Genomic DNA, 24511 nt, shown 5'->3' on the forward strand with positions numbered 1-24511 from the left:
CTCATCTTTGGCCTTTTGGTTTTTGATGTAGTGCCGTAAAAACATATCCCACGGTGTGTCGTACTCTTCTTTAATGTTGGGAGAGTGATGGTTCCTACTGTGGGTGGGAGGTGGTGGTAGTGGTGGTGGCTGGAGCCTAATAAGATTGTCCTTCCGGTGGTTCTGTCCTTCTGTCTCTGCATCAGGGGACCCAAGGTGTGTCCTCTGGCTCTCTGACACTGAATAAGCAGAAGCATCCATCATTGCCCAGATGGGGAGTTCGCAGTGCAGGGAATCCTACGAATGAAGATGATCAAAATATTAAAACAAGAGTGAAGAAATGTAATTTGTAATCATCAGAAGTGGAAAACAGTAGCCAAGCTACAGTTAGGTCCATATATTGGACTCTGACAGAATTGTTGTTATTTAAGCTGTTTAGTAAAACATACAGATTTCAAAACTTACAGTTATAGAATGAATATGGCCTTAAGTGCAGACTCAAATACCCTCTTTAATGTGAGGGTATTAATATCCAAATGGGAGGAAGGGTGTAGAAATGACAGCTCTTTAATATGTAGCCCCCTCTTTTTCAAGAGACCAAAAGGAAAATACCCTACCCTTCGTGCTTTGAATTGCCGTATTACCCTACATGGAACCATGGGAATTGTTTTGATAGCACATTTTGTTTAGGAATTACGGTAATGAGAACAATGTGTGTAAAATGCATGGCCGTTTTTATTAAGGCGTTTATTTTGTATAAAACGATTTATGACCGTTTTATAGTGGTATTGACAAAAAACGTTGATATTTTCAAAAACCGGGGTTTACGGTACAACCGTCAAATCGCCCAACCCTAGTATCTGTGAGATCTACCCAGTGTTTCCTATATTCCTGATGCTGAGCTGCACTTTTCCCTCTTTGTGTATTCCGGTAAGCTGTCTCCAGTTAAAAGGTAGAAACCCATGCTACTTTACTGAGCTCTCTGAATTAATTCAGGACAGAAACCACGCTTGTCCTGAAGCCAGATGTACTGATAGACTATCATTCAGCTCAGAAATAGATGTACTGCCATGATTATAAAGTCTAAATCAAGTTACTATTTAAACACCATCTCTGATTCTGGCGGTGATCCAACTACATATTGGAAAGCAGTTAAATCACAATAAATAGTTCCTCTCCCTGTCAACGTCATCAACTTTTATCCAAGTCTAACATCAACTCCAACTCCTACCGTCAGGTCGGCGCCTCCGTTGTTGTTCAAGCTGGTGTCGCTTTCCCAGTCTTTGTGTAATAAGTGAACATGTTGTAATGTTTGCCCTCTAGCACAGTTATAAACTTAATAAATGACTCGTGTTGTCTTCAGTCTCAGCACTGTGTGCGTTTATGGATCCGCCATCTTAGTTCCACATCCCGTTCCTTGGTCTCGCGAGAATAACTGACGTCTTTATGACGTCTGAAGTTTATTTGTATAGCATTTTTCATACAACAGGGGCAATTCAAAGTGCTTTACAGTTTTTTGAAATACAAATATGATACACAAACAAAATACAAATATGATGCCTTAGGTTAGGAGAGACGTCAGCTATTTCCGTGAGACCAACGAACAGGTCCATACACAGTCCGCTAGGTTGCGGTAATGCGCCTTAAGTTGGTCGCAAACCTTCAAACTGAGAAGAAGAAGAAGAAGAAGAAGCCCAACGACTCGTGAAACTAAAATGGCGGATCAATAAACGCACACGGTGCTGAGACTGAAGACAACACGAGTCATTTATTAAGTTTATAACTGTGCTAGAGGGCAAACATTACAACATGTTCACTTATTACACAAAGACTGGGAAAGCGACACTAGCTTGAACAACAACGGAGGCGCCGACCTGACGGTAGGAGTTGGAGTGATTGATGAATGAAGCAGAGAGCTGCTAGATACAATGTAGGGTGTTCACACATATAATTTTGCTTTCACTTTAGATTAAAATAAATATGTCCATCTCACAGAGAATTCCATGAGAAAAACAATGGTCCAAACCCCATGGTTCTATCATGTACGGTTCAAACGTTATCAAGGTTTACCTTTTTACATACACATGTGAATTCCAGGAATTTATCTCAATAGAATCTAGACCTAGTGGTCACTGCTGTGCAGTAATGGAACACACAAATTATGAAATTCAACTTTATCTTTTAAACTATTCATTTTTATTACACAAACCTATATATCATTCTTTTCAGAATTGTAAGACCAATATTAATAGCAAATGACATTTTTTATCGCACAATTAATATCCAAGATGGCGGATTAAATCCAATATGGCTGACACTGGATACACCAATTATGAAATTCAAATGTATCTTTTAAACTGTTCATTTTTATTAAATAAACCTATATATCATGTTTTTGAGAATTTTAAGACCAATATTAATAGCAAATATAAACATTTATCACACAATTCATATCCAAGAGGGCAGACTAAATCTAACATGGCCACTGTAATGTTTTTGTTGTCTTTTGTAAATGCTGTGTTAGGTTTTTGTGTATAAATGCTATGCATACAACTATGCATAATTCAAAAAGAGAGGAAGAGTTATGACCAAGAAATTGCATAAATAATCCAGGTCCAGGCACTAAAGGTAGGTAACAAAACATTTATTCAATGGGACGGGGTGTTGGAGGGTGGGGAGTGATCAGAGAAAGTACAAATCGTGGTTTTTAATATCCTTTAAAAGAGGAAAACACCAGTGTTCCTCACAAACATCATACTTGATGTTGAACAGAGTGTTAATGACTTCCTCTGCTTGAGGCTCTTTAAGTCCACAGACTGTTGCTGGAAACCACTCTACCTTCCCATCCTCCTTGCACAGGTGCATGACCCTCCTGCCAACCAACAGCTCAGGCCTTCTTCCGAACTCCTCCAGCCATGACATAGCCTGCTGTATTTTCCCCTTCTGCTCTGCCTCTTTTAATTTAAAGAGCATTTTGGCTCTGCAGTCGCTAATTGTGATTTGCTGCTCTTCCCTGGACCTATAAATGTTTTGCGGTTTGGACCAATAGTAATCCATTTAATGGACCCGTCACCTGTATGTAAGGCATCTTGACTTCATCTGGACTGGTGGTCAATCGTACTCCGCGAGTGAACGCTGGCGCGATTAGCTGCCGCTGCTCCGGTTGTTTTGAATGTTTTTATGATTATTATTAGTTTGCAGCAGATCATCTACTCCTGGCGAACGTGGTACCATTGGTCTCTACCCTGGGCTTACTGTCAAATCGATCTGTTTGTCAGTATTGTTTGTGTTAGCTCAAACGTTACCTACCGTGTTGAAGCTCCACTCACCCAGCCACTCACCCAGCCTCTGCTGCCGCTGTTCGGTGAACGTAACGTCTGCCAGTTCATCATGTGGATCTACAATCTCGCTGTGAGCTTTATGCTCCTGTGGACTGTCCTGTCCTTCTTGATTTATCCAGCGTCAACTCTGATCCAATACATGAGTGCGGAGCTCCACCAACTCCGTTCCTACCAATCTGCTCCCCCGTCTGTGCTGCATCGTTTTCCGGACGTCGCTCGCCTTCCTCGTCGGAGGTATATCCATCGCGGAGCCGGACGAAGCTACCACATCGACGACTCCACTGCAATAAGCTCCATCTGGTCCTCCACCCGCCACCACCCTCCGAGAAACACCTGCAGGAGAGTGGACCGTGGCGCGCTGGCTGGCCTGGGCAGGTCGGCTAGCGTTGGCTTCTCCAACCAGCACTCCGATCTCAAATTTGGTTTATTTAACATCCGCTCCCTCACTGGCAAGGGACAACTACTACAGGACCTCCTCCTCGACCGCAAGTATGACTTTCTTTGTTTAACAGAGACTTGGCAACAACCCAATGACTTCTCTCAGATGAACGAGTCTACTCCACCTGGGTTTGTTTACAACTGCCAGCCCCGTCTCACCGGCAGAGGGGGGGGGTCTCGCGATAATCCACCGCGAGTCCTGGAAGGTCTCTCCTGTCACTCTGCCAGTGTCTCATTCTTTTGAGTCTGTGGCTCTACAACTAAATGGACCTACCCCAACTGTTTTAGTTAATATCTACCGCCCACCCAAACCAAACAAGGATTTCTTTGATGAATTCAACACATTTCTCACCCACATCTGTTCACTCTCATCCAACATATTTCTGTTAGGTGATTTAAATATTCACATGGATAATAGTAATCATGCTCTCACTAAGGACTTCATCTCTTGCCTGGACAGTTTTGGTCTCCAACAATATATTGACTTCCCTACCCATTCTAAAGGTCATATTTTGGACTTGGTCTGTTGCTCAGGTGTCACTCCCCTCAACTGTTCTGCTGTTGACCTCCCCATCTCTGACCACATGCTTGTTTCATTTAACTTAAGTTTGTCTCTATCCAAAACCAAACAGTCACGTACTATGTCCTTCCGCAACATCAAACATATTAATTTAGCAGATCTCATAACAGGCATCGACACTTTCCCCATCATCACCCCCCCATGCACCCCTGATCAGCTCGTCTCTCATTACAATGATGGACTCCACACTCTGCTGGACTCACTCGCGCCCCTCAAAACCCGGACTGTCTCATTCCCCCATTCTGCCCCCTGGTTTTCCCCTCACCTACGTCTGCTGAAAGCCAAAGGACGTCAGCTGGAGCGGCTTTCAAGAAAAACCGGTCTCACTGTTCACAAACAGATGCACCATGCCCACATCCTCCTTTACAAAGACGCCCTCTCCTCAGCCAAATCCCAATATCTTACAGACAAAATCACTGCTGGTGCTGGGAACACCAGGGCCCTGTTCTCAGTGGTCAACAACTCACTCCGCCCCCCCGACTCCCTTCCCCCACACTTCTACTCCACTGACCACTGTAACTCCCTGATGTCATTTTTCAACTCAAAAATAGCCAACATCCACCAGCAACTGACCCCTCTTATGTCCAGTTGTCCATCTCCCCTATCTCCCCATCCCCCCCTCTCTGTACCTCTCTCCTGCTTCCATCTCCCCTCTGCTGCCGATTTATCTAAACTCATCCGGAAATCCAAGCCATCCACCTGCCAACTTGACCCCCTGCCCTCCTCCCTGGTCATAGCCTCCCTCCCCTCTCTCCTGCCCCTGATAACTACAATCATCCATTCCTCCCTCACCTCTGGTTCTGTCCCATCATCTCTCAAATCCGCAGCTGTAACACCAATTCTGAAGAAACCTGGTTCAGACCCCAACATCTTCAATAACCTCCGTCCCATCTCCAACCTGCCATTCCTTTCAAAAATCTTGGAAAAAGTGGTGGCTTTACAGATTCATACTCATCTCTCTAACAATAACCTCTACGAACAGTTCCAGTCTGGCTTCCGCCCCCTTCATAGCACAGAAACAGCCCTCCTCAAAATCACAAATGACCTCCTGATGGCAGCTGACTCCGGACTCTTATCCATCCTCATCCTACTCGATCTGAGCGCCGCTTTCGACACTATATCGCACTCCACCCTCCTTAACCGTTTAGCCTCCATTGGTATATCTGACACCCCTCTACACTGGTTCCATTCCTATCTCTCTGGCCGCACTCAGTTTATACAGTTAAAATCATTCACATCCCATCCGACCCCCCTCTCCTCTGGTGTTCCCCAGGGCTCTGTCCTTGGCCCTATCCTCTTCATCATCTACCTCCTCCCACTTGGTCTGATTTTCCGTAAATACAACATTCATTTCCACTGTTATGCGGACGACACCCAGCTCTACGTTTCCTCCAAACCCACTTCCACCCTCCCTCCCTCCTCCCTCTGTGCCTGCCTACAGGAACTTAAATCCTGGTTCACTTCAAATCTCCTCAAACTAAACAGCAATAAAACAGAGGTAATTCTCATTGGCTCCAAACTCACACTCACCAAGCACCCCAGTTTCACCCTCAACATAGACAACTCCTTGGTTTCCCCCTCCCCCCAGGTTAAGAGTCTGGGTGTCGTCCTCGACAGCACCCTTTCATTCCACTCCCACGTTAACAACACCATCCGGTCTGCTTACTTCCATCTACGTAATATCAACCGCCTCCGCCCTTCACTCACTCCCAACAGCGCCGCAATCCTGGTCCACTCCCTCGTCACTTCCCGCCTAGATTACTGTAACTCCCTTCTCTTTGGTCTCCCCCACAAACTCCTCCACAAGATCCAACTGGTCCAGAACGCTGCTGCCCGTATTGTCACCAGAACCCCTGTCATCAGTCACATCACCCCCATTCTACACCAACTCCACTGGCTCCCCATCAAACACCGCATCAACTACAAAATCCTTCTCCACACTTTCAAGGCCATCCATAACCTCGCCCCTCCATACCTGTCCGACCTCCTCCACATCAACATTCCCACCCGGTCCCTCAGGTCTGCCTCCTCCATCAACCTGACCGTCCCCCCAGCCCGTCTGTCCACCATGGGGTTTAGAGCCTTCAGCCGCTCCGCCCCTCGCCTCTGGAACTCCCTCCCCCCCGACATCAGGAACATTGACTCTATCATCTCATTTAAAACTCACCTCAAAACCCACCTGTTTACGCAGGCGTATCCCTGTTGATTTGCTTTTCCCGTGCTGCTCTGCTGCTGGCTATGTTTTATACTGTATATTTCTATGTTTTTTGTGTTTTGAATTTTGTGGCTGTTTTTAGATTTGTTGTTGTACGGCGACCTTGAGTGCCGTGAAAGGCGCCATATAAATAAAATGTATTATTATTATTATTATTATTATTATTATTATTATTATTATTATTATATACAAGACCACCAGGCTGAATGATCTGAGGGACACTGACATTAGCCTCCAAGATGGACATGAGTTTTTTTTTTAGTTCTTCCACAGAGTATTTCCTCTTCTCCCTTGTTTCCTGGAAGAGATGCCTCTCCCCCAGAGTTCAGGACGGTCTTTTGAAATCTTATCTGGGCCAGGAGCGCCTCCCTCCACTCACCAGAGCCTATCTCGTTGAGCCGCGACTGCACCTCCTCCTTGGACCATGGCCCCCCCAACTTGGTGACACCTTGTGTCAACTGAATTTTTGTGGTCCGAAGTGCGGCATCTTTAGCTTTTTTTGATTCTATCTTGCTCACCATCTTCTCCTCCAGAGCCAATTGTAGTGTAGCCTTCTTTTCCTTCATTGACAAAATGAAGGAAGGAACTTGACGCCTTGCCTCATCAAGAACCTTTGTTCTCTCAGCAGGGCTCAGGCTCTCCAGATAATTGCTGGGCTTATTTTGCCACCACATGACCAGCGTCTCCAGGTTGTGATTGGAGATGGAGGGCTTGGAACGGAGCAGATGGTCAAGCACAGCCAGGTCACACTCACCCAGCATGTTGGTCTTGGGGACTGTGCTTGCCATCTGCTGTACTGGAGTGCTGGGGTGCCAGTGTTTCCCCCCTGGCAGCTGGATGGAAGCCTGCCTCTGTAGCACAACCAGCATCTCCGCGCTAATGAGCTCAATGGCGAGCTGGGTGAAGGCGCTCTCCTCCGCATTCTCCACCTCTCTGAATATCTTTGCCGTCAGCTCGTTGTCAAGGGGCTGCACGGCGAACACTGAACCCCTCTTCATCGCCATGGAGCCATCGATGGACCACACCTGGAGGGAGGAGAGCATCCTTTCAAGATCACTGTTCAGATCTAGGATGTTACCAGGCATCTTCAGGATCCTTTCAAAAGGCTCCATGAGGAGAGCATAGACCAGGCCCATGGCCCTGCACCCGGCCCTGTACAGAGGCTCCTTAATGTCATACCTCACTGACTTTACCAGGTCGTTGTCAGCAGGCCAGTCAGTGAGGAACATAGCAGCATCTTCCCAGTGGAAGTACAGGGCCAGGGCATTTTGAAATGAAATGTTCATTCGGTGGCCATGGTAGGTCACAAGATAGTTTTTTGTCTGCCCTTTGCCTCTCAAAAAAACCTCCCACATGTCGGGTGCCCCAGCAACTGCAGACCCACGCCGTGTGAATAGGGCTGCAGCGGTTCTGATCACTCGTTGTGTCCCTGCCTCCTTACTAGGGATGTCCCGATCCCACTTTTTCACTACCGATACCGATACCTGGGCTTCGGGTATCGGCGATACCGATACCGATCCGATATTTGTATACATTTTTTGACCCCTGAATAATAACAAATACCTCCCCAGTATATAGTCCACACCAACAACAGTTAAATTAAAGACTGCCAGCCTTTATTAAAGCAACAAATGCGACGTGTTGTGGATTGGAACTACGGATCATAAGCTTTCAAATGATGTGTCATACATTGAAATCCGAAAAAATATGAAGTTAGAGTCATTTGAATGTTGTTAGACGTCAGGCACATAGCGCTATGCGCATTTTAAGCGCATATAGGACTCGCGTGAAGCACACAGCGATATGCGCATTTTAAGCGCATATAGGACTCGCGTGAAGCATTTCTGCGACTCGCGTGAAGCATTTCTGCGACACGCGTTTCTGTTCACTGTTTTCATTCCCCATCGCTTATACACATACGTTTGACTGCGGATGACAGTAGGATCGGATCGGAGCCTTTTTTTTCTCTGGTGCGATCCCCGATCCAGCATTCAGGACCAATATCGGGTCGATATCCGATATCAGTATCGGATCGGGACATCCCTACTCCTTACTGTGCAGACTGTGGGGATTGGTGCCCTCAGAGAGTGTGATATCCAGAGCATGGAGAGCACGGGCTGCTGCAGGCTCCATATTCACCAGCAGGTGCATTCGGCACGCAAAGGTCCCCATCTCCACGAGCTGCTGTTGCTGGTCTGTTGAAAGACTAAAAAAATATTTAAAAAGCTTTAGATTAGATTAAAGTGTGTAAAATGTGTGTAAAATGTGTTTGCACAAAATAAAACACTACTCACAAGAATCAGAGTTAACAGTTAACTAACTATAATTCTTCTTGTCCTTTTCTAATTTCTTATCAATACTCATTTATTGTTTCTATTAACACACAAAACAAATTGAAGCCTCCTGGTCTTATTGAAATAACTAGCCTAATGCACTGCTATCAAACTCTGGGATTATCTAAAATCACTGCATTATACCTATCAAACGCTGGGATTATTGTTGGCAGTAGCTCTTCCCGAAACTGGGCCAGAAGTCGATTGAAGACCCCGTTGACTGCTGCCTGGTCTGACATCAAGCACTTGATGCTCGACACAAGTGATGCCACGATTACTGACTTCTCCTCCTCAGCTGATGTGATTGCTGCTGCTAGACTGTCTATGCTCTCCTTGAAAGCGGTCAGATAGGTCTCAGCATCTCCTCCTGCTACCTGCCTCAGCCCTAAGGTCAGGTGTTTCCCTGACTTCAGTGACACCTAAAACATACACCGTAACCGCTTTTAAACCTCGATCATGTTTGCCTTAAAGCAAATTCACAATAACAATAAATGCATTTTGTATACTTAAATATATTATATATTTTATGTAAATCCAGAATTGCAATCAATGTATAAATTAGTATAATAATTTACTGCCTGATTTAATTGGAAACAAGTACATGTTGTTTACACACACACACACACACACACACACACACACACACACACACACACACACACTTTAGAGGATTATGGTTATTGTTAGAGGGCTCAATGGCAGTACATACCTGCATGCCTTGGTAATGGCTGTGATTAAATGTGGTGGCATCCTGGTGTAGTGTTGTGCCTGCACCACTCTCCGGATCAAAGTCCTTCAGCATTTCCTCAGCAACCTTACCAATGGACACAATTGATTTTATTATGAATTTGCCATAAACATAATTGTGTTTAAATGGGCAAAACATTTTCAAGAAGTTGAGCAATAGACCAATATCATGTTCAGATATATTTTTACCTGCTTACTCACCACTATTCTGGCCTCCATCATAATACGACTGCTGAGAAGTGTCTTGCTGGGAAGCCTCTGTGGTACCTTGCCCGTCAGGTTTTTAATTACTGTAGTGAGGACCTTTGGCAGCTTTCGGATGCTCACATTCCCCTCTGTCAGTAGTGTCATGCAGACCTCCCGGATTTCATTTGTGTATCTGCCATTTTCAAATGTGGCAACCTCCTCCCTCTCAGTGCAGTCTATCACAGACTGAAGCTCTCTCCTTTCCAGCTGCTTTACCTCAGCTTCCAGGTGTTGAATGGAGGCCTCTGCCATATCTTCAGCCTCATCCCTCTCCCGCCTGGCTTTCGCCACATTCCCTCTCATCACACTCAGCCTCTTCTGAAGGGCCACCTTCTCCTGCTTCCACTTGTCCTGGAGGCTCAACTTCTCAGTGAGCACCTGTATTACTCCCTCTTTCTCCTCAAGATCCTCCTTGGATAGCTTAATGGTAGTTTTTAGCCGTTTAATTGTTTTGTCTTTCATGTCCAATGCTCTTTTTCTTGGTAAAGTTGCTTTTACTCTAATTAATTGTTGTAGGCAGAGGTCATACTGTTTGGTCAGATTAGAGTTCTCAAGTTCAAATTGTTCCAATTGTAATTTCAATGATTGTCTGTCCAATGTGGCATCTATGCTGGCCTGCTGATACTGTAATATACTGGTCTGGAATTTGGTCTGACTATCAGCTAAGGCTGCCACGATTAGTCGACTAGTCACGACGACGTCGACTACCAAAATCGTCGCCGACATATTTGGTAATCGCCGTAGTCGCATGTTTTTTTGGAGCTGAAATAAGTTTTTTTTTTTTTTTTTTTTTTGCCTAGCACCAGGGGAGCCCCCCCCCTCCCAAATTTCGTTGTTTGGTACCTGTACTATATCAATGACAATAAAGACCATTCATTTCATTCGATAAGCATTCGTTTTTCTTCCCTGAAGCTGCCACTGGCTAGCGTCTCCCAGTGTCTTTGATGTACATGCGCAGTGTCGGTCATCCGGGGCACACGTGACTTCCCCGGAAAAACAAACAGAGAAATGTCTTCCTGTCCTCGTACCTCTAAAGTGTGGGAGCATTTCAACCACAACGTTGAAAAAAAGAATGTAAAATGTAAAATTTGCAAAGCTGAACTCGCTTATCATGGCAGCACGTCTATGATGCGCGAGCATCTAAAAAGGAAGCACGTTGTGGCAGATGACGAGGAAGACGATGGCTCGTCTCGGTAAGCTAGTTAGCTTGTTATTGGCTAACGATATCGTTACGTTAAAAGCCTTCTTACATTATTTTACGTTGTCATCAAAGCGATACTTATCAAATAGCTAAAAATGTTGTCTTAACGTTACAGTGCTAAGAAGGCGCGTTCTACTATGAGATGAGTGAAGCAAAGCAAAACTTTTGTACTCTGTACAAGTATTTATTTTTGTTTTTGTATTCTTTTGGTTGCCTAGTGCCTAGCCTACCTCATTTTACTCAGCAGTTTGCACCCTCTACTACTCTTTACATTACATTACATGCAAGTGATGCCAGAAATACATCTGCAAAGTTCATTAAAATATCTATTTTTGAGTGAACAATCATTTTAATTGTCTTTATTTTTAGTTAGCACATGCCTACAACAACAACTAACAACTTCAAGCTAAATTTAGAAGCTGATTTAGAAGATGATAGCTAAATAAGAGCGATTGAGTAATTGTGCGATAAGCTGTAATTTATGATCCGATTAGTCGACTAATCGTTAAAATAATCGGTGACTAGTCGACTATGAAAATAATCGTTTGTGGCAGCCCTACTATCAGCTGCGTTTTCCTCCATGGCTGTGAGCTGTGTTTGTATTTGAGAGACCTGCTCTTCTGATGACTGAAGCTTTCTGCTTAGGGATAGGTTTTCTTTTTTGAGTTGGGTTTCAATTGAATTTGGGGTTCTGGCCTTTGGTGGAAGAAATTCAGATTGCCAAAATAATTGTAGGTCTTTACACTTGTTTTTCTTCATTTTCTTGATTTTAGAGAGGGCATCATCACATTTTTGTCTGAGGCTGTTTGAGCGTCCATATTTATTAGGAACCAATTTAATTATTTCTTCAGTTAATTCTGCTGCAGTCATCCCCTTTAAACTCTGCTCATAGAGCCAGCCGTTTGTAACGATAGGTGTCACTTGAGGTAAAATTTGGAGAGGTGACACTTGAGGTGACACTTGAGGTGCGTTTGTGGCCATAGCTAGACTCTGTAAAAATCAAATATGAACTTATCAAAACAAAGAACCGAAATTAGGCTAGTCAGTACTGTGTGTTACATGGATTACATTTTATGTGGACATAAAACAACATATACACTTATCTAGCGATCTACCTATATATTCCAGTTGATTATTTACTATTTACTATTAACCCTTCGAAACCGGAGGGACCATTCACACAAATAGCGTCTAGCGGGCTAGAGTAGGCGCTCGAAATTACAACCGGAGCGGAGTAGACTGTATTTCTAATCAAAAGCCGCTGGATACAAGACAAACATGTAGCTATATGTATATATTTTTAGATAGAAAACAAGTTGAATTGAACAGAAACCCACTGCGAAGACGATCAGATGTCAATAATGATGAAGATCTGTCAAGTGTCTCCTTAAATTTACCACAGGAAAAAATCCTCCAATGAGTGGAGACTGGCGGAAGACCAATAGGAAGTCAAGATGCCTTAGATACAGGTGACACGTCCATTAAAAGGATTACTATTGATCAGAGCCGCGGAAATGGCAAGAAAGAGAGCTTGTAAATAGCCGAAAATCACCGGAGATAGGGATTAGAACGGCGCCGCTGAATGCGGCAGTGAGTAGCAACGGTAACATTGAAATTACATTCTTAAAACAATAAGTACATCGAAAACAAGTACACAGAGCTAAAACTATAATACATATGGACATGTATGTTGACACATGTAAGACAATATCTTCCAAAAATGTATTTTTAATGGTGATTAAGTAGCGCAACCCTGGCAAAACCCCGTTTTCGCACGTTCTACGACCAGTGGGTGGACTCCCTATACAATGGTCCAGTGTTTTTCAACCTTTTTTGTGCCACGGCACATTTCTTACCTTGAAAAAATCCCACGGCACAGTACTGAAAAGGTACTGAACCGTGACTTCAAAACCACAAACTGAAATGTGTCTGTACCGTTACACCCCTATATATTTTAAATGTAACAATACAAACCTGATCTATTCAAATCTGTAATCCCTTACCTTTCAATAGCTATTTTCATTTCGTCTGCACTCTTATCCTGTGGCCTGTAAATGGTATTTGAAAATCATGGCATAATCAGCCTATTTGCTGTGTTGTCAACACAGAAAAAGCTAAACTTTTGGTTTTCCCTTGAAAAAGAGGGGGCCACATAATAAAGAGCTGTAATTCCTAGACCCTTCCTCCAATCTGGATAGGAATACCCTCAAATTAAAGAGGGTATTTAGTCTGCACTTTAAGGCCATATTCATTCTATAACTGCAACTTGAATATGTTTTGGTAAACAGCTAAAATAACAACAATTATGTCAGTGTCCAAAATGCATATATATATATATATATATAGTATATATATGGACCTACATATAGCTTGGCTACTGTTTTCCACTTCTGGTAAAAAAAATAACATAAAAGTATGTTTTTTTTATTTTTTTGTTTTTTTTATTTTCAGATTTTATCCCTTTTTCACCCAATTTGGTATCCAATTGCACCCAACCTAGCATCCAATTATCCCCTGCCTATTGCGTAGGATCCGCCGCACGACCCCGTGGCCGGCAGCCCCAGAGGAGATCGCCAGGCAGACTAGCTGACTGGCTCCTCGAGCCCGACACCGTTACTCCAGCACCAGACGGGGGCGGTGTTGCGCGACGGATCCTTGTCCGGAAATAGTCCTATACCCCCCTTTGGGAGCGGCCGCTCAATATGCCGCTCCCTGTGTGCCCCGGCCATATCCGGGTCTGGCGAGACCGGGATTCGATCCCAGTCCCCGATAAAATTATGTTTTGTCACTTTTGTTTTAATATTTTGATCATCTTTATTCGTAGGATTCCCTGCACTGTGAACACCCCATCTGGGCAATGATGGATGCTTCTGCTTGTTCTGGTCATGACGACATGCGCCAGTGCTACGTCCAGTGTGGGAAGAAACTAAACATGGCGGATATTGTGAAAATACGGCAGCGAAATTAGAAAAGGGGGACAACACCATTGTGGTACAACTGATCAGTAAGTCATACACATGCTGTGAATCCTGTCCACAAGTAGCCTATTGTGTTCACAGGGTTCGACAGTAACGCTTGTCCGGAGCAAGTAAAACATTTGCCGGGTTTGTTTGCGCGAGCCCGATGACGCTGCTAGATCCTGGATATTTTTAACTGTGTGCAGGAAGAACAACAGACGGCATAATAATAATATCTTCACTCCACGATCATCTAGTCTGGTCTGGCGCCTGCGCCGTCTGTTGTTCTTCCTGCACACAGGTAAAAATATCCAGGATCCAGCAGCGTTGTCAGGCTTGCACAAACAAATCTGGTGAATGTTTTACTTGCTCCGGGCAAGTGTTACTGTCGAACCCTGGTTCAATAATTCACCATAGGGTGCCAGGTGTACAGTATGCTAATGGTGGTCATTGAATTGATATGATGAATTATACTGCCAGGTGCATAACTATAATCTTAGCCAAGTCATTGTATTAGCTCAGTACATTTCAGCAGCAGCTAAACAGTTGGTAATTAAAGGGCAGAACTATAAGCACATCTAATAGATGAATGTCATGTATGATAACGCAGCAAGCTTGCTTGAAAGGGAGCTGCCAGTCAAGCGTGCAAAGTCCACGCCCATACAGCCCTCTGTCTGACCAGGAAGTTGAGCCTAACTAGAAGATTATTGTCATTTTTTCTTGGACACAAAATACAATTGGAACCGTTTAATGTCTATTTTCCAGACCCTTTAATTACAAAGAAATGCAATCAGTAATCCATAGATTATTGCATTTGCAGGACATGTCCTCTCAGTCTAGATGGGCTTTCAGTGAACTGTCATTTGTAATTGACTCTGCACTGTTTTGCCTCCACTGTTTCTAGATGCAGGTCCTCTTCAGCTCATGTAACCATGTATGAACCAGAGTCCACAGAGTCCCCCGGATCTGGCTGTGGTTCTCCAGCCCTGAAAATCACACAGTAGGGTCCAGAGATGGTGGCAGTGAAGCTGGAGGAAGAAGATGTAGAGGAGAATGGTGTGATGGTGAAAGAAGAAGTGGAGGAGAAGAGAGTGATGGTGAAAGAAGAGGAAGGAGGTGCAGCTGTAATGCAGAAGGGTGTGATGGTGAAAGAAGAAGATGGAGGAGAAGAAATGAGGGAGGAGGGAGTGATGGTGAAAGAAGAGGTCGAAGTAGAAGTGGAGATTGAAGACACGGATGGTAAGTCTTTGTTGTATAGTGGTGAGGGTCATTGCACTGCTGTAAAATCAATGCTGCCAGTGGCAAGGCAAGTTTATTTGTATGGCACATTTCATACAACAGGGGCAATTCAAAGTGCTTTACATCCATTATTTTAAAATACAGCAAGATGAGCATAGCAAGAAAATAAAAACGACTGAATAAAAGCAAATATAAGAGGTAAATAGATCAAACATTTAATAAGACAATAGTTCATGGATAAAAGACATTGATAGAAGTGTTTAATCATAACTGCTGCAAAACATGAAGGTTTTTAGCTTAGATTTAAATATGTTTAGGGTTTGTGCCTGTTTGATTTCTTCAGGGAGTTTGTACCAGGAGCATACAGCAGCTGACCTTAGGAGCCTTAGGGAATATGTGCAAACTGCGACACTTTAAATAAACGTGCAATAACACTATTGTGCAATATGACAACCCTAGTCGTCTATCTGTACAGTATAGTACAGTGGATAGTGTACATAGCCTTTATTTATGTAAACCAGCTCCTTCCCTTGTGATTTTTTTTTTAAGTTTTTTTTTTTTCTTTCCTAACACCAGGGGAGCCACCCCTCCTAAATTTCGTTGTTTGGTACCTGTACTGTAGCAATGACAATAAAGACCATTCATTCATTCATTCATTCATAGGGTGGGAGGAGATCTGATATGAATATAGGGAGGGAGGAGATCTGATATGAATATAGGGAGGGAGGAGATCTGATATGAATATAGGGTGGGAGGACATCTGATATGAATATAGGGTGGGAGGACATCTGATATGAATATAGGGTGGGAGGACATCTGATATGAATACAGGGTGTGAGGAGATCTGATATGAATATAGGGTGGGAGGACATCTGATATGTCTTTTGGTCCAAGACCATTTTCTGTGAGACTGGTAGCCAGTGTAGGGATCTCAGGATTGGTGTAACGTGTTCAAACGTATTCATTTTTGTTAGGACCCTAGCAGTTGCGTTTTGGATGAGCTGCAGCTTACGAACAGCCCCTTTAGATAGGCCTGTTAGTAGACCATTACAATAATCAAGTCTACTCGAAACAAATGCATGGATGAGTTTTTTTTTTCAAGATCTTATTTGGACATGAAACCTCTCATTCTTGTTATGTTTTTCAGGTGATAGTAGGCTGATTTAGTTATCAAGTTCATGTGGCTGTTGAAGTTTAGATTCTAGAATTACACTAAGATTTCTGACCTGTTTTTTAGTTTAGAGAGAGAATCAAGTTTTGCACTGACTTTCGATCTTTTGTCAGGTTTACCGAATACAATTATCTCTGTTTTGTCCTTGTTTAATGAAGAATGGACAGACTCACATGTTCATTCTTCCCACGGGCAGTTCAGTTCAAACCCTGTATGTCTGATATGTTTGGAGACCATGGCGATTATTAAAAGCGGCAATGTAAAGCGTTACGAGACTAAACCCATCTTTTGAGCAGAAACATACACACTCAAATCTGAACCGAGGACAGAGAAAATACACGATACAGAGCCCAATATGATCGATCCACCAGAATTCAAACACATTCATTCACTGCCCAACAACGTGCTAATGAATGTTCCCTTAAAGTTGCTTGCGTTTTGCGTCAACATAAAACACATTTACTGACGGTCAAGGAGTGCATGAGTGGTAGCTGAAACCTTCCTTGAGGGGAAACAAAAATAAGAGTTTTGTGAAAAGATCAAGCAGATACTGAAGAAGACTCCTCAATGTCGGTTTATAATATTTATTCAGACAAAGATGTCAACACCCTGTCGGTGGGAATACAGCGTATGAGTAAATACAATTACCATAACAAGACATACATAACAAGATATAAACAAACATGAACGATTACTGTTCACCACAATCTGATAACAAGATACATATAACTAATAACAGACTTACGTATAACAGGCAAACACGTCCTAAAGAGAGAGGAGAAACACCGTGTATCCTCTGACCACCTGGCATCCACAATGGCAGCCACAACTTCTCCTAACTCTAACCTCTTAACAGAGAGTACTAAACACATAAACCAATACTATCGCCCCCTAGCGGTCGGGAGTACACTCCACCCTGCAGATACCGATGTACCTATTTTTTATTTATTACATTTTTAAATGTAACCTTTATTTATACAGGTAAAAAACACATTGAGCCCCAAGGGCTCATTTTCAAGTGTGACCTGTTTACAGGCATACAACATCCACCACAACCAAATACAATACAAAACCTGGCCTACATTGTCTAAAACTAAACTAAAACTACATAGTCTAAAACTAAACTAAAACTACATAGTCTAAATCTAAAACAGTCTAAGATAATCTAAACTTTCCGTCAATATAGTCTAAAACTAAACTAAAACTACATAGTCTAAAACTAAAACTAGTCTAAAACAGTCTGAGATCATCTAAAACTAAAGTAAAACTACAAAACCTAAGACTAGACAGCTAAAGAGCTAGGGACAGGGAGGGGTCAGTAATGGGCAAAAGGGAGGGTCAACTTAATTGCAGTGTGGGCCAGGGTTTCCGTTAACCGGTAATTACCGGTCTTTGTCCGATAAAATCTGTTGAAGTCCGACATTTTTAAACCTCTTCGGTCATAAATGTCCGGTGAAAATAATTCCCTTTAAGCACAATTTGAATACAATTTGCTAAAATTAATTTGTCACATATTCTGATTCCTTCTACATTAAAAAAGACGCATATATAGGCTATATGTTTTCTTTTATTATTAATGTGTAGACTAGCCTACGCGATGACAAACAGCGGCAGGGTTGCCAGATGGGATTGACAATGTACAGCCTAACTAGTCCGCTAAATAACCGCTAAACCCAGTAGCCCATTCGGCGGTAACCCCCCCCCATCTGGCAACCCTGTCTCTCAACGGCAAGAGTAGTTTAGTCAGTTAATTTAGTTTGATCTAGTCTAAATAAAACCACTGCAGTGACCGGAGTCAAGGTTATTGTTCTGCGTGTTTTGGATGTGCTAGAGCACAGTGAATGACCACCGAGGGCCGTGAGATGCGGCTAGTAAAGGACGCTAGCGGCCATCTCAACCCCGTTCATTGATTGAGCCTGCCGTGCCCGTTCCAGCCCTGAGTCGGGAGATTCAGAGTATAACATCCCCACCATTAGATTAGGATTGATTAGATTAGGTTGACAACACCACACTACATTTGAGTTTAGGGATATCAATGTTATATATTTGTGTATGTTTTATCTTTATGTATTACATGTTATAATTGTTCCACATTTGAGACCTGCCTTCCCCCCACTCAGTTATTCAGTCGGTGTCCATCATTTTAGTTCAATTTAGTCTATCTATAGTGTTAGAGTTTAATTTGTGCCACTAAATTGAAATAGTCCACGGGTGTGTATCCCCCCGATACATCCTCCCCATTCTCATACTCCCGAGTCCGAGTAAGTATGATTTGACAGGCAGCTAGACTTAATGCCTTCCCAATCAGCGAGACGTGGTTATAGAAATTACGTTGTTTTATTGATAAAAAGGGTAAAACTGGAAAGAGAATATAGAAAACTTACATTACTGTCGTGAAACTATTTAACACACTTCAGTTAACGTAATGTGGAGTCCGTTCATTGATCGATGCAGTCTGTTCAGTTCCCAGTGGCGCGCGTTCAGCGCTGGACATAATGGCATAGCGCGCATGCGAATCATGAAAGCCTATATATTATTATATTTATTAATAGCTCGCATCTAATCGTATCGGATGAGAAATAGACATTAAACGGCATATATAGGCTACACAACAGTAATCACCGCGACAAACAGCTATATTATATTTTAATATGATGACCGGAATATCTCACGTTTGTCCGGTAAATTGAAATCTTCCCGGACACGATGACCGGCGCCAATTTTTTCTAACGGAAACCCTGGTGTGGGCACTGCGACACCATACTGGGGCGCAGTATTCACTAGTTGAATAAACGAGGGCTAGGGCTGCCGTGCGCAAGGTCCTTGGGTCCTTGGGATTTGTAAATGAAAATATACCAGTGAAGGGTTCGGCGGATAGACATTTACATTTACATTTTTGGCATTTAGCAGACGCCTTATTCCAAAGCGACTTACAATCAATACATTTGAATACTAAGCATGTGAATCAGCAATCCACCATTCGTTGCAGGAAGAGTAATCTAGCTCGGGCCTGGGGCCACTGATAGAAGAAAAAACCTTCTCCCTATCGCCTTCTACTAAAACATAAAAAAAAAAAAATCTGGAGAAACTGAGAAACAGTACAAGGGGGGCAATAGAAGTTCTTAGGGACACAGTAGAGAGGAAAGCGGGTGTCTTTAGGAGACGTAGTGGTGAGGGTCAGAAGATGTCTCAGGAGGAGCAGTTAAGATGTAACCTGAAGAGATGGGTCTTCAGTCTACGACGGAAGATGGGTAGTGACTCAGCCGTTCTGACGGCCGTGGGGAGCTCATTCCACCAGCGGGGAGCCAGTGTTGTGAAGAGACGTGATCGGGCAGCCCGACTGCTGTGTAGAGGAGGTGGGGCCAGTCGGCCAGCCGAGGTGGAGGAGCGGAGTGAGCGGGCAGGGGTTTGGGGGGTTACCATTTCCTTCAGGTAGGCAGGGGCTGTCCCTTTAGCTGCCTGGTATGCAAGCACCAGGGTCTTGAATCTGATGCGAGCTGCTCGGGAGCCAGTGCAGGGTGCGAAGGAGAGGGGTGACATGCGAGTATTTGGGGAGGTTGAATACCAGCCGGGCAGCAGCATTCTGGATGAGCTGCAGAGGTCTAATGGCTGAAGCGGGGAGCCCAGCCAGGAGTACATTGCAGTAATCCAGGCGGGAGATGACCAGTGCCTGGGTCAAGAGTTGCGCTGCCTCTCTGGTAAGGAATGGTCGTATCCTTCTGATGTTGTAGAGGAAGAATCTGCAGGAGCGAGCCGTTGCTGCAATGTTCTCCGCACAGGATAGTCGGTTATCCAGGATCACTCCAAGGTAGTGCTGTCCCAAACGACTATTTTTCTAACGATTAATCTAGCGATTATTGTATCGATTATTCGGTTAGTCTAACGACTAATTTATCGATAAGTCTAACGATAATTTTTGTACTGTAAAAAAAAACAAAAAAAAAAACGTATTTGTCTCCACCTCACTGCTATGTTTAGCCAACTTGAATGCCAACATGACCATTTAGAAGTCTGTCCATCACCACAACACATAGCTAGCTAACGTTACTCTCGCTGCTATGTTATGATTAGCTAAATTGATGCTAACGTAGCATGCGAGCTACGAGCTAGATAACGTACAGTAGGTGCTCGCACCACAATGACAATAGGCTACCGTAGCTAGCCAGGTACATAGCTAACGTTACTAACACCAGAAGACAAGACATACGAACTGTGGTGAGCTACATTGCTTGTGTAACATTAGCTAGTAGCTATCCATTTTTCACTCATACACTTAATTGTCTCGCCTGGTAAAATAAAGGCTTAAAAAAAAAAAATTCGACATTTTGTTTATTTACGACTAACCGACGCATATTACGCTAACCGACGTATTGACGTAGTCGATGACGTCGACGACGTCGAATAATCGTAACAGCCCTACTCCAAGGTTCTTGGCTGTCAGGGAGGGGGTTACAGTAGAGTTCTCCACTGTGATGGAGAAGTCTTGGAGAGGGCAGGCTTTCCCGGGGATGAAGAGGAGCTCGGTCTTGTTAAGATTGAGCTTGAGATGGTGGTCAGCCATCCAAGTTGAAATGTCAGCGAGACATGCTGAGATACGGGTTGCCACGTGTACATCAGACGGGGGGAAGGACAGGAAGAGTTGAGTGTCGTCTGCGTAGCTGTGGTAGGAGAGCCCATGTGAAGAGATTACCGAGCCAAGAGACTTGGTGTAGAGGGAGAAAAGTAGGGGCCCTAGGACGGAACCCTGGGGTACTCCAGTGGAAAGGGTTCGTGGAGAAGACAGCGATTCTCTTCAGGTCACCTGGTAGGAGCGGCCCGCCAGGTAGGAAGAAAACCAGGAGTGTGCGGTGCCAGAGATGCCCAGGTCTGAGAGGATGGAGAGAAGGATCTGGTGATTGACTGTGTCGAAGGCAGCAGACAGGTCAAGTAGAATGAGAACAGAGGAGAGGGAGGAAGCTTGGGCAGAGTGAATGAATGAATGAAAGAATGAATGGACTTTATTGTCATTGCTACAGTACAGGTACCAAACAACGAAATTTAGGAGGGGTGGCTCCCCTGGTGTTAGGAAAGGAAAAAAAAAAAAAAAAAAAACTTTTAGAAAAAGAATAAAATCACAAGAAGGTAAGGTGCTGGTTTACATAAATAAAGGCTATGTACACAATCCACTGTACTATACTGCACAGATAGTCAACTAGGGTTGTCATATTGCACAAAAGTATTTTTTCACGTTATTTAAAGTGTCACAGTTTGCAGGCTTGAAATGTACATGTTTGTGCCTCAGCACTAGCTGCCATACAATCCGTCCAGACTGTCCTGGGCCCAGAACTTAGGCCTTTGCTGTGTTCAGGGCCTTGACGGCCCTGTGGTAGAAGCAGTTCTTCAGTCTGTTTGTCTTAGCGGCCGGGGTCCTGTACCTCCTTTTCGAGGGCAGCCTGATAAAGTGTACGTGCCCAGGGTGGGTCGGGTCCCTGGAGATCTTGGAGGCCTTCCTGAGACAGCGTGTGTTGTACAGCTCTTCCAGAGAGGGGAGGGGGGCGCCGGTGATCTTCTGTGCTGTTCTCACGACTCTCTGTAGCGCGTTTCTCTCCGCTGTTGTGCAGCTGTAGAACCAGTTGCAGATGCCGTAGGTGAGGATGCTCTCCACTGCGCCGCGGGAGAAGGCCACCAGTATCTCCTGCTTGTTGTGTTCTTTCCTGAGGCATCTCAGGGTGTATAGCCGCTGTTGTGCCCTCTTGATGGTGCCTTTTGTGTTGTCCTTCCAGGCCAGGTCATCCCGCATGTGATGTCCCAGGAATCGGAGGGTTGAGACTCTCTCCACGCTCTCTCCGTCGATGAGCAGGGGCTGGATCTTGGACTTTTTCCTCCTGAAGTCTACGATGAATTCCTGGGTCTTTGACTTGTTTAGCAGCAGGTTGTTAACCTTGCACAGCTTGCTCAGTTGCTCTACCTCATCCCTGTACGCCGCCTCGTCCCCCCCCCGAGATGCATCCCACCACGGTGGTGTCGTCTGCAAACTTTACGATGTAGTTGCTGGGGTGGACGGGGGTGAAGTCGTGGGTGTAGAGGTTGTAGAGGATGGGGCTTAGCACGCAGCCCTGGGGGGACCCAGTGCTGAGGCTGAGGGCTGTGGAGGTGTGGGGGCCCACCCGCACCCTCTGGGGGCGGTCGGTCAGGAAGTCCTTGATCCACGCACATATAGAGTGTGATAGACCCAGGTCTAGTAGTTTGGTCACTAGCCTGTCTGGAAGGATGGTGTTGAAGGCGGAGCTGAAGTCCACGAAGAGCAGTCTCGCGTAGCTGTTTCCCCTCTCCAGGTGGGATAGAGTGGCATGGAGAGTCGTCGCTATGGCGTCCTCTGTGGACCTGTGGGCTCTGTAGGCGAACTGGTATGGATCCAGGTTGGGCGGGAGGCGTGTGAGTATGTGGGCCCGGACTAGTTTCTCGAAGCACTTCATGATGATTGGTGTGAGTGCCACCGGGCGGTAGTCGTTTAGGCAGCTTACCGTGCTTTTCTTCGGGACTGGGATGATAGTTGAGGTTTTCAGGCAGGGTGGGACGGTGGCCTGGGACAGGGACTGGTTAAAGATGTTGGTGAAAACCCCGGCCAGCTGGTCGGCGCAGTCTCTCAGCACCCGTCCCAGGACGCCATCCGGCCCCGAGGCTTTCCTGGGGTCCACCGCCTTCAGTACGCGTCTCACCTCATGCTCTGTGAGGGTGAGGCTGCTGAGAGCTGGAGAGAGTGGTGTTTGTGTTGCGGTTACCTCCGTTCGCCCCTCGTCGAACCGGGCGTAGAAGGTGTTCAGCTTTCCCGCCAGCAGGGGGTCGTCCTCTGCGGCTGTGAGCCTGTTGGCTCTGAAGTTTGTCATCTGCTGAACCCCCTGCCACATCCGCCTGGAGTCGTTGCTCAGGAGGCATTCCTCAATCTTCTCTCTGTGCTCTGCCTTGGCCGCTTTGATGCCGCGCTTTAGGTTGGCCCTGGTGGAGCTGTACAGCGGTGTGCTCTTCCCTGCGAAGAAGGCGTTGTCCCTCTCGTTGATCAGTTTTTGGACCTTCCCAGTCATCCATGGCTTCGTGTTGGGGTAGACCCGGACCCGTTTGTCCACCTGTGACTGAGTTGGTGCAGTTCACTATGTGGTTCAGAACCGACGACGTGTACTGTTCCAGGTCCTCATGCTCATATTCCTGCCATAGGGTGTCATTTAGGCAGATCTGCAGTGGAGCGGACCCTTCTGGCCAGGTTCTGACAGTCTTGGTGGTGATGGGAGCACTTTTCCCCATTGTAGTGTATGCAGGAATCAGGAGGATTGACACATGGTCAGACATGCCTAGATGAGCTAGCGGACTAGCCTTGTAAGCACGTTTGATGTTGGTGTATACCTTATCCAGTGTTTTTTCTCCTCTCGTTGCACATTTCACATGCTGATAGAACTTGGGTAGTACTGCCTTCAGGTCGACATGATTGAAGTCCCCCGCTATGATGTGAATAGCCTGTGGATCAGTGCTTTGTTGGCTACTGATGACTTCATATAGTCGCGCCAATGCTACTCTGCTGTCTGCGCTAGGCGCTATATACACACATGTTATTAGCACCGCGTGGAGGGCTTCCGTGACAGCAAGGAGCGCAGTCTCAGTGGAATGCCCAGCCTTGAAGCCGGATTGGTGGGGGTCTAAGTGATCCATCTTCCGGAGATAGTCAGTCAGTTGTTTAGATGCCGCGCGTTCAAGGGTTTTGGAAGGGAAGGAGAGAAGGGATACAGGTCTGTAATTGTGGACAGATGATGGGTCAAGGGTAGGTTTCTTGAGGAGAGGCTTGACTCTGGCTATTTTGAAGGCCGCTGGGACAGATCCTGTGGATAGGGAGGAGTTGATTAGGGTGGTAAGGTAAGGAAGGATGTCGACGGAAATGGATTGGAGAAGGGGGGAGGGGATGGGATCAAGAGGGCATGTGGTTGCCCGCTTTGATGTGATATGTGTGAGAATCTCATCGGGGGAGAGGGGGGAAAAAGATGACAATCCAGAGACCGAGTGTCGAGGAGAGAGTTTGGAAGGGGTGTTAGCATTGTT

Source organism: Nansenia antarctica, assembly GCF_963989245.1.
Source record: "Nansenia antarctica genome assembly, chromosome: 13".
NCBI lineage: Eukaryota > Metazoa > Chordata > Actinopteri > Argentiniformes > Microstomatidae > Nansenia > Nansenia antarctica.